The sequence below is a fragment of the Elephantulus edwardii genome, unplaced genomic scaffold, assembly GCF_000299155.1.
Source record: "Elephantulus edwardii isolate Elephantulus edwardi_28Jun2011 unplaced genomic scaffold, EleEdw1.0 scaffold00360, whole genome shotgun sequence".
NCBI classification, from domain to species: domain Eukaryota; kingdom Metazoa; phylum Chordata; class Mammalia; order Macroscelidea; family Macroscelididae; genus Elephantulus; species Elephantulus edwardii.
Genome location: NW_006400110.1, coordinates 901,706 through 912,188, shown reverse-complemented (window position 1 = coordinate 912,188; position 10,483 = coordinate 901,706). Strand labels below are relative to the sequence as shown.

General features: G+C 39.2%; 2 pseudogenes; one reads left to right on the top strand and one right to left on the bottom strand.

The window, feature by feature from the left end:
* Positions 1-221: 221 nt before the first annotated feature.
* Positions 222-2,900, top strand: LOC102853183 (annotated as a pseudogene).
* Positions 2,901-7,912: 5,012 nt separating this feature from the next.
* LOC102844880 lies at positions 7,913-8,175 on the bottom strand (annotated as a pseudogene).
* Between the last annotated feature and the right edge of the window lie 2,308 nt (positions 8,176-10,483).

The window sequence follows — 10,483 nt, the reverse complement described above, 5'->3', positions numbered from 1 at the left end:
TAGCCAAATTCTACCAAACATTCAGAGGGAATTTACACCAATTCTACTTAAATTATTTCAAAAGTTTGAAAAAAAGGAAACACTCCCCTAATACCAAAACTAGGCAAATATATTTGAAGAAAGAAAACTACAGACCAATATATCTCATGAATATAGATGCAAAAGTCCTTAAGAAAATCCTAGGTAATAGAATCCAAAAACTCATAAAAAAATAATTCACCATGACCAAGTGGGATTCATCACAGGTATGCAAAAATGGCTCAACAGAAGAAAAACTATCAACATAATTCACTATATTAACAAAGTAAATAACAAGAACCATATGATCTTAGCAATTAATGTAGAAAAGGCATTTGATAAAATCCAACACCCCTTCCTGATAAAGACACTCAGAAATATTGGAAGAGAAGGGAATTTCCTCAACATAGTGAAAAGTATATATGCAAAACTAAGAGTCAATAACATTCTCAATGGAGAAAGACTAAAAGCATTTTACTTGCAAACAGGGACTAGACAAGGGTGCCCACTGTTGCCACTTCTATTCAATATTGTACTGGAAGTGAAATAAAAGGCATCCAGATTGACAAAGAGGTGGTTAAACTGTCACTATCTGCAGACCATAGATAACCCCTAAGACTCAACGACAAAAAAAACCCACCAAAAACCCCTGTTAGAGTTAGTAGGCCAACTTAGTAGAGTGGCAGGATAGAAGATCAATATCCAAAAATCAATAGGATTCCCCTACAGTAACAAAGAAAACTCAGAGAAGGAAATCAAGAAAGCAATCGTATTTACAATAGCCAAGCACAAATTGAGATACTTGAGAGTGAACTTACCTGAGATATAAAAGACCTATACAAAGAAAACTGTAGAGCATTTCTGCAAAACAAAAGACCTAAAGAAATGGGAAAATGTGTCCTGTTTATGGATAGGAAGACTCAATATCGTGACAATGACAATCCTACCAAAAGCAAACTATCCCAATAGAGATACCAAATTCATTTTTCAAGGAGATTGTAAGGGAAATTATCAAATTTATTTCGAGAGGCAAGAGACCCCAAATAAGAAAAACACTTCTGAGAAACAAAAATGAGATGGGAGACATAGCGTTCCCTGACCACAAAACATACTACAGAGCAGTAGTAAGCAAAGCAGCATGGTACTGGTGCAATGACAGGCACATAGAACAGAACTGAGAAGCCAGAAATAGACCCAGCTATCTATGGTCAATTGATATTTGGCAAATAAATCAAAGCAACCTTTTTGAAACTGGACTTCCACCTGCAGAAAGCTGAAACAGGATCCACATCTCACACCACACACAAAAATCAAATCAAGGTGTATTTGAGACCTAGGAATAAGGCCCCAAACCATAAAGTTCATAAAAGACAAATTGGATCAAGCTTAGAAGCACTTGTCCAAGGCATAAAGAGACTGCCAGATACAGCCATAAAAGCACAATCTGAAAAGGATAAATTTGATGAATGAGACTTTCCAAATCCGTATGTGCATCAAAAACTTTTTCCAGCATGGTGAAAAGAAAACCTAACAATTGGGAACAAACATCTGGTAATACAACCTCAGACAAGTGTCTCATAACAAAAGTTTACTCCTGGACCGCCACAAGAAAAATCCTGATAACCCAATTACAAAATGGGCAAAAGACATGGAAAGAATTTTCACAGAGGAAGATAGTTGAATGGCAAACAGACACAGAAAAAAATGGTCAAAATCACAGGCAATAAGAGAAATGCAAATAGAAATCACTCCAGTAGCAGTGGCAAAGTTTAACAGGGCAGCAAGTAATAAATGTTGGAGAGAATGTGGTGAGAAAGGAACTCGTATACATTTTTGGGATTGTGAAATGGTACAATCATTCTGGAAGGCAGTTTGGTGTTTCCTCAAAAAGCTGAACATAAAAATTCCATATATCCCAGCTATTTCACTGCTTGGAATATATCCTGAGAAAATAAGAACTGAGGCATAAACAGAGACTTGTACACCAATGTTCATAGCAGCATTATTCACCATTTCAAGAACATGGAAATAGCCCAAATGTCCAACCACAAAAGAATGGATTGAGAAATTATGGTACATTTAACAACGAAATACTACACAACACACAGGAGCAATGATTTTGCAAATTATTACCTAACTTGGGAGAGGTTGGAGAGCATTATGTTGAGTGAACTAACTCAGTCCAAGAAAGACAAATATTGTTTAAAACCATTATTGTAGAATGAGTATAAGGGGAGTGAGAGAGGGTGGAGCAGAGGGATGAGGATGTGCAGGGGGGGAGGGGAGTAATCATGGGGTTGTACAATTTGATGGGTGAAGGAGTGAGGGAAATTGGAAGAATCTGTTCTCGAAATCATTGTGTTAGAATTTTGTAAATAAGTTAGTATTTTTTAAAAAAAGACTAAGCTGCACTTGAAAAACAAAAGGCGGAAACGGAGCAGAAAAAGAAGCAAACTTTCCACAAGTTCACCTGTACCAGCTACTGAACATGTCCTATGAACAGCTGATGCAGCTCTGTAACGCCACGCAACGTCAGCGTCTGAACCGTGATCTGTGCAGCAAGTTGCACACGCTGCTGAAGCAGCTGCACAAAGCCAAAAAGGAGGCACCCCCCCCCCCCATTGGAGGAGCCTGAGGTGGTGAAGACACACATGCGGGACATGATCATCCTGCCTAAGATGGTAGGCAGCATGGTGGGCATGTACAACGGCAAGACTTTTAACCAGGTGAAGGGAGATCAAGCCCTGGATGATCAGACACTACCTGGGTGAGTTCTCTATCACCTAGAAGCCCATCAAGCACAGCCGGCTGGTATCAGTGCCACCCACTCTTCTCGCTTCATCCCGTTCCGAAGCTCCTTGACAATAAAGGTCGTGGATTAAAAAAAAAGAGAGAGTAATATATCATTAGGCATTATTTTTATGATGATAGACCACAATAAGAGGTGCATCCAAAGTGGACTAGAGGGGTGTGTGTGTGTGTGTGTGTGTGTGTGTGTGTGTGTGTGTGTATGAAGAAATTCTGCAACAATGAATGAATTTTTTTTAAAGAGAACTGGGGGGGGGCATAAGGAGGAAAATGTGCAATAATGAATGAATAAAAATCCAACTTTCCTGTAAACTTTCATTAAAGTAATAATTTTTTTAAAAGAATTGATGCCTTTAGCTACGGTGTTGGAGAAGAGTAATGTATATCCCATAGACTGGTAAAAGAACAAACAGATATGTCTTGGAGAAAGTACAACCAGTGCTCCTTGGAGGCAAAGATGGTGAAGTTTCATCTCACATAGTTTCGACACATTGTTAGGAGAACCAATTCTTTGGAAAGGGATATTATGCTTGGAAAGGTCAGTGAAGGAAAGGAAGACTCTCACTGCGATTAATTGATACAGTGTTTGCAGCAATAGGCAAATGTCTTGAGGGTAATAAGAATACTGCAGGATAGGACAGAACTAAAATTTATTGTTCATAAAGTCGATATGAGTTGTGCTTGATTTGACAGCACTTAACAACAATCACTTGCTATATGCATCTGAGAGTTGGACAATGAATACGGATCACAGAAGAAGAATCCAGGCCTTTGAATTGTGGTACTAGAGAAGAGGACTGTTAAGAGAACAAATAGGTCTGTCCTGGAGTAGGTGAAACCAGGTTGCATCATGGAGGCAAGAATTTTGAAGCTGCTCTGTCTCACAGATGTTGGGCATGTTTTTAGGAGGAGCCAGCTTTTGGAGAAAGACATCAGAAGCGGGGAGGGTCAGCACAGGAAAAGAAGACCCTGGATGAGTGGATTTACACAGTGATTGTAGTGATGGGGTCAAGTGTGTCAGAGACAATGAGGTGGGCTCAGTATAGGGGAAAGTTCAGAACCATTGCTCACTGGGTCACTATGAGTTTTAGACAGCTCGATGGCACATAACAACAGTTTTCTAATGGTTTTAATGTGTGATGTCTATAGAATGTATGAATGATGTTGACATACACTACCAAGTATCTTACTTTTATTCCCAGAAAGGATAGTCTTGAGAAGCAAGCTACAAAGACAGAGGGAAAAATAATTTCCCTCTCTGCTTCCTGTCATCTTTGCCAAATATGAATGTGAAGAATTGCTTCCAAATTCAGCGTCAATGATTTGGAAAAATATGACTACTCAAGTGGCTAAAACAACCCCTATATAGACCACAGTGCCACTTCCACATATGTAAGGGAGCCACCTACTGTCAAAATAAAATCCTACAGCTACAAATTCTTTCAATTGTTTTCTTCAACTATGTAACTGTTTAGGCTTAGCCCAATAACTCAGACCAACAATGCAGTAAAATTCTATGAACTAATAAGGATAATTTTTAGGGAAGATCAGTCCACAATAGCCTGACTTTAATGCAAATCGGAATATTCATTAAACACTTAACATATCACAGGTGTAATATACTGCAATCCTTAGGACATCATGTGGTATCAAAGTTAGCAAGACTGTTAATAGCAGTATCCCTGCCATATTTCTCCTTAGTGACTCTTTGCCTTTAATAATCCTTCTTTCCATGGTACCTTCCTGAATTTGTCTTTGCCTGTCCTAAGCATACCCAGCCTGCAGGCTCAGCCCAATCCTACCTCATCACTGTTCTATCCCACACAAGTGTCTCCTGTTGGCACATATTCCACCACTTCATCATGAGATACCCCAATAGTTTGCATTTGTTATTGCTCTACAGGATCAGAGAAACTTCTCTAGTAATGAACTATAGAACTGCTCCCTGAAAAAATAGTCTTAATAACCTAATAATCAACTCTTGTGATATGCAAGTTACCAATCTTGCTTGCTGATGTTGAAGAGGATTTGAGACTTCCTGAGGAAGATCAAAGATTGCAGCTGTCAATGTGGGTTACATCTCAATATTGAGAAAACAAACATACTCACAAGTGAGCAAATAACCAGCATTATGATAAATGGAGAAAAGTTTGACACCAACTATGCCTAACCCAGTAATGTCATCTCACACCTAAGATGTGAAAGATGGAGTTTAAAAAGGATTAAATTGTGTAAGGAAGATAACTTTCTCTAAAACAATCCCTAACCCTGTAGAATGAACACAAGAGGGAGAATGTCCACAAAAGGAGGACTTCATACCCCCAACTCTTGGCTTCTCTCTCCATAAGGGATCTCAGTTTTTACTGTAACCAGCATTGAATCTCAGTGGGCACTGCTCCGCTTTAACATCTTAGTTTTAATATGATTTATTTTAGAATCCACAGGAATCCTAAAATAATGCTTCTTATTCTTGTTGTGCACCACTGAGTTAGAGCCAAGTCATAGTTGACCCTCCAGTGGGTTTTCAGCAGCCTTAAATTGTAAGGGAGATTATCCATCCTTCTGTGCAACAGCTGGTGGATTAAAACTGTGCTTTTGGGATTGCAGCATACCTTCTTATCACTAGGTCACTAGAGCTCCTCAAGAAACTTGTTATTGTTGAATTGGAACTGACCCATAACTGATCCTCCAGAGGGTCTTCAGAGACAGTTAATAGCTCAGGAGGAGATTGCCCATCCTTCTTCCATGGAGAACCTGGTGGCCTCAAACTGCATGCCTTTGGCATTGCAGCACAGCTTCTTTGGAGTAGGCCACCAGAATTCCCTCCACAATAAAGCCAGAACATTTAAGTTAGAATTTACTGAAATCCAGGGTAATAAGGGAATTCCTTGGTGATGCTAACAGTTAACACATTAGGCCATTAGCAAAAACGTAGGAGGGTCAAGCCTATTCAGAGGTTGCTTAGAGGAAAGGCCTGTTGGTCTACTTCTGAAAAATGGCTAGCAACTGGGAAGGCTAGTAAAATGAACTAAGAAAATGTATATCATAAAGTTTAATAACCTGGTTTACAAATTGTTACCTGCTCTCCAAGGCTTGTAAAAATGGACACAATTGATCTTCCTTCTTGTGAAGGTCCATTCTCATGTTTCCCACCCTGGAGTACTCACCTTCGAACCTTTTCAAAGTCAAGTTTTTAGAGGATTGAGCCTTGGAGGAGGTGGGAGTTTCTTGTGTGATGAAATAAAACTCAGAGTTTCTGGTTTTCAGTCAATGAGGATTGACTACCTCTTCCACAGATGATGGACATTAGAAAGACCTTCTCTTCTCTTCTCTTCTCTTCTCTTCTCTTCTCTTCTCTTCTCTTCTCTTCTCTTCTCTTCTCTTCTCTTCAATTGTTTCTAACTATAATTTGGAGAACAACTGGTAGTTTCTCACTCCTCAGTTCATCCAAATCCAGAATATTACAGTCATACATATTCTAAAAATTCTCTTGCAAAGCATTGCAGAATAATCAGAATTATTATTATTTTCATCAGATTTATCATCGGTTTATTCTTTTTGAATAAGCCTAAATAATATATTTTTCATGTCTGTTTGATGTCAACCCTTTTTTATAAGAACATTTTCCATATGTTGTTGTTAAGTGCTATTGAGTCATAGATGACTCATAGCGACCCTATGAACGAAAGACCTGAACACTTGTATAACTTTCACCATTTCTCCAAGTTCATAGAGTTTCCAGAGGCAAGCTATTTCTGAAGTGGATGCCACTCCTGCTTCCAAGCTTGTTTTAATCGAGGAGTTTCACCAAACAGTGTCCACCATGGTTTTAAATTTTTTTGTTTTTGGTAAAATACTCTTCTAAGTGGTATTGCACTGGTCTGTCCATTTGCTGTACAGAGGTAACTTGTGGTTTGCTGTGATGCTAAACACTATGACAGTGATGTGTCAAAAGTGATACTTTTCCATATACATGAATAAAAATCTGCCATATCTTCATCTAGCACAAGGGACAGCAAACTAAGTCCCCAAAAGCAAATCCACCTCATTGCCTATTTTCTTATGACTTACAAGCTAAAAGTGAACTTTACAAGTCTAACAAGTTATAAAGTTAAAAAGAAGAATATTATTTTGTGCAGTGAAAACGATAAAATTTTAATTTCATTACTGATCACTAAGGTTTTATTAGATCATAATTTTATTATGTCTCTGAAAGCCTTTGTTCTAACAATAGCAGAGTGAGTACTTGTCACTGAGATGATGTGGTGGCAAAGTGTATTGCATTGCCATCAATTCCGAATAGCCAGCCTCTAGCAACACCCAAAGCATGTGAGATGATGCTTCACCATCCTTGACTCTCAGGAGCATTCTGATAGTACTTTCCCCAAAACTTACCTGTTTGTTAGGAGATTGTGTATGTTTCCAAGGTTTTTAAAGTTTCTTCCAGTAGATTGGCCAGGTATCTGTGCTCCAGACTTCTTAGTACAACCTGATGAGCACATCCAGGGCTGCATCTATTTGTTGAAATATGTCAATTGGTATTCCATCCATTTATGGAGCTTTACTTTTTACCAATTCCTCCAGAGCAGCTTGAATCTCTTCTTTTATTATCATTGGTTCTTGATTAAGAACCACTTCCTTAAATGGTTCTGTGCCTGCCAATTCTTTCTGGTACAATTACTTCATTTATGCCTTCTATCTTCTTCTTCTTCTTTTTTTTATGAGTGTTTCAAAATTTATTCCATATACATGCTTCCTCTTCTCTTTACCTAATGGTTTGGGGAGGAGGGGGGGTTCTGTAAAGTATATCAGATGCTTCACTAATAACATCTTGCTTTGAATTTTATAATGACAGGTAAGAAACAGTAGGTATATTTTACTACATGTTAGAATATTTCCTCATTTCTCCTAAACTACTTTTTGACTCAATTTCTCTTTCACTTTAATAAAAGACAGCATACATTGATCACTAGTGGGATTATCTCTTTATTAACAGGTCTTCTTACATACATGTGATTGAGTTTATTGTTGAGACTAGTAAGAGAATATGGATGGAAGAAAGAAAACAGTGAAGACACAAACTGCCTTAACAGCCCTGCCATGGATCTGCCCAATTTCTTCACATCAGGAAGTTGATTTTCTGGTCATTTCCATGTTGTAGATACTTCGGCAGGTCTCATAGCTTTCCCACTGTTGCTTGCTACATGGCTTCTTGTAGTATCGCCTTTGCTTAATGTGTTCAATGAGCCCATACATGCTGAGGATTCTGTTCAGGCTCATGTATGCTCCTTCCACGTTGCCATCCTGTACCATCACAGTTCTGGTAATGAATTTCGGATGTCTGGCCATGATTTTGGATTTAAGTCTTCACTCTTATAGCAGAGTGCACCTTCCTTTCTTAGTCCCAGAACTTCACCCCAAGTACTCAGCCCTCTCTCAGTTAATTTGCCTTTCATTTTCTTTTGATGCTTCCTGGAGCATTCAAGATTTTGTCCATATCATCTTTGAATATTATAACTCAAGGCTTGAATTTGTTCTTTAGTTCCTTCAGCTTGAGAAATGTCATTTCTGTTTTGATTTTCTGACTGCAGCACATTTTACTATAATACTGAACTTTTTCTTTATAAGTTGCCTTGAAATCTTCTGTTCAACTCTTAAACTTCCTCATTTCTTCCTTTTGTTTTGGCTTCTTGGCATTCTAGTGCAGCATTCAGAGTGTTTTCTGATATCCATTTCTTTAGGAAGAAGAATGTGGCATCAGGATTGGAGGAAAACTCATCAACAACTTGCATTATGAGATGATACAACCTTGCTCACTGAAACGGAAAAAAACTTGAACAAGGACTACAGCTTTCAGTATGGATTGCATCTTAATATTAAGAAAATAAAAATAATCATCATTGGGCCAATAGGCATCAAGATGGAAGGAGAAGACTGAAGTTGTTATTGATTTCATCTTCCTCAGATCCACAATCAGCATCCGTGGCAGCAGCAGTCAGGAAATCAAAAGACAAGTTGCATTGGGAAAATCTGCTTCCAGGGACTTCTCCAGAGTACTAAAGAGCAATAAATCAGTCTAGAGACTTAACATGCACCTGATCTAGGCCATGGACTTTCCAGTTGCTTGCAATATATCTAGGGGCTGGACAATTAATAAAGATGTCAGGAGAAGAATCGATGTCTTTGAGTTGTGGTCCTGGAGAAAGGTATTAGACATACCATGACCTGTGAAGAGAACAGACAAGATTGACCTTAAGAGGTTGAAACCAAGTCATTCCTTGCAGGCAACGGTTTTTAAGCTTCATCACACATATTTTTGGTATGTTGCAAGAAGAGACCAGTTTTTGGAGAAGGGTATCATGCTTCGAAGGGTGGAGGGTCAGCGCAGGAGATGAAGACCCTGCATAAGATGGATTGACACAATGCCTGTGGCAGTGGGGTCAGATGTGATAGAGACGGTGAGGTTGGCTCAGGATAGTTAGTTCAGAGCCCATGTTCATAGGGTTGCTATGAGTTGTAGTCAACTCTAAAGCATATAACAACAATGACAACAACATTTTTTAAAACTACAAGGTCTAGTTGGTTTTGGAAATGACTATGCTTGTCAATTCTATAACTCTCTGTACTAAAAAAATTACTCGATGACACAAGTCTGCTCGCTGAAACTGAGGAGGACCTGAAGCGCTTGCTGCAAAAGGTCAAGGACTGCAGTCTTCAATATGGATTGAAGTTCAATATCAAGAAAACAAAGATTCTCACCACTGGGCCAATTGACAGCATCAGTATGGATGGTGAAGAGATTGAGAGAGTTAACAGTTTTAGGTTACTTGGTTCCATAATCAACACTCTTGGTAACAGCAGCCAGAAAATCAGGAAACAAATTGCATTGAGAAAGTCAGCTGTGAGGGACCTCTCAAGAGTACTGAAATGCAACGATATCAGGCTGGAGACTAAGGTGTGCCTGATCCAGGCTATAGTCTTTGCAATTACATGCTATGCATTGGAGAGTTGGACAGTGAATAGGGATGATAGAAAGAGAATTGATGCCTTTGAGTTGTGGTGCTGGAGAAGAGTGTCGAATATACCATGGGCTGCTAGGAGAACAAACAGGTTTGTCCTGGAGAGGGTGAAGCCAGAATGTTCCCTGGAGTCAAGGATTCTGAAGCTTCGTCTGACATACTTTGGGCATGTTGCAAGGAGGGACTGGTCCTTGGAGAGGGACATCATGTTTTGGAGAGTGGAGGGACGGCGCAGGAGAGGAAGACCCTCGATGAGATGGATTGATTCTGTGAGTGGAGTTGTAGGAATGAATGTTTTTGAGACAGCAAGGTTGGCACAGGATAGCCCTAGCATTTAGGGCTTTTGTACATAGGGTCGCTATGAGTCGTAAGCAACTTGATGGCATATAACAACAACAAACAACTTCTGACAACTGTCGTTTTGTTTGCTTACAAATAAAGGCAAGGATGATGAAATTTTGTCCACAAACTTTGGGCATGTTGTCAAGAGATGCTAGTCCTTGGGAAAGGGCATGTTATTGGGAAAGATGGAGAGTCAGGAAATGAGAGGAATCTCCCAACAAGATGGATTGGCACAGTGACTGTAACAACAAGTTCGAAAATATCAAAGCTGGTAAGGATGGCATGGGATTGGGCAA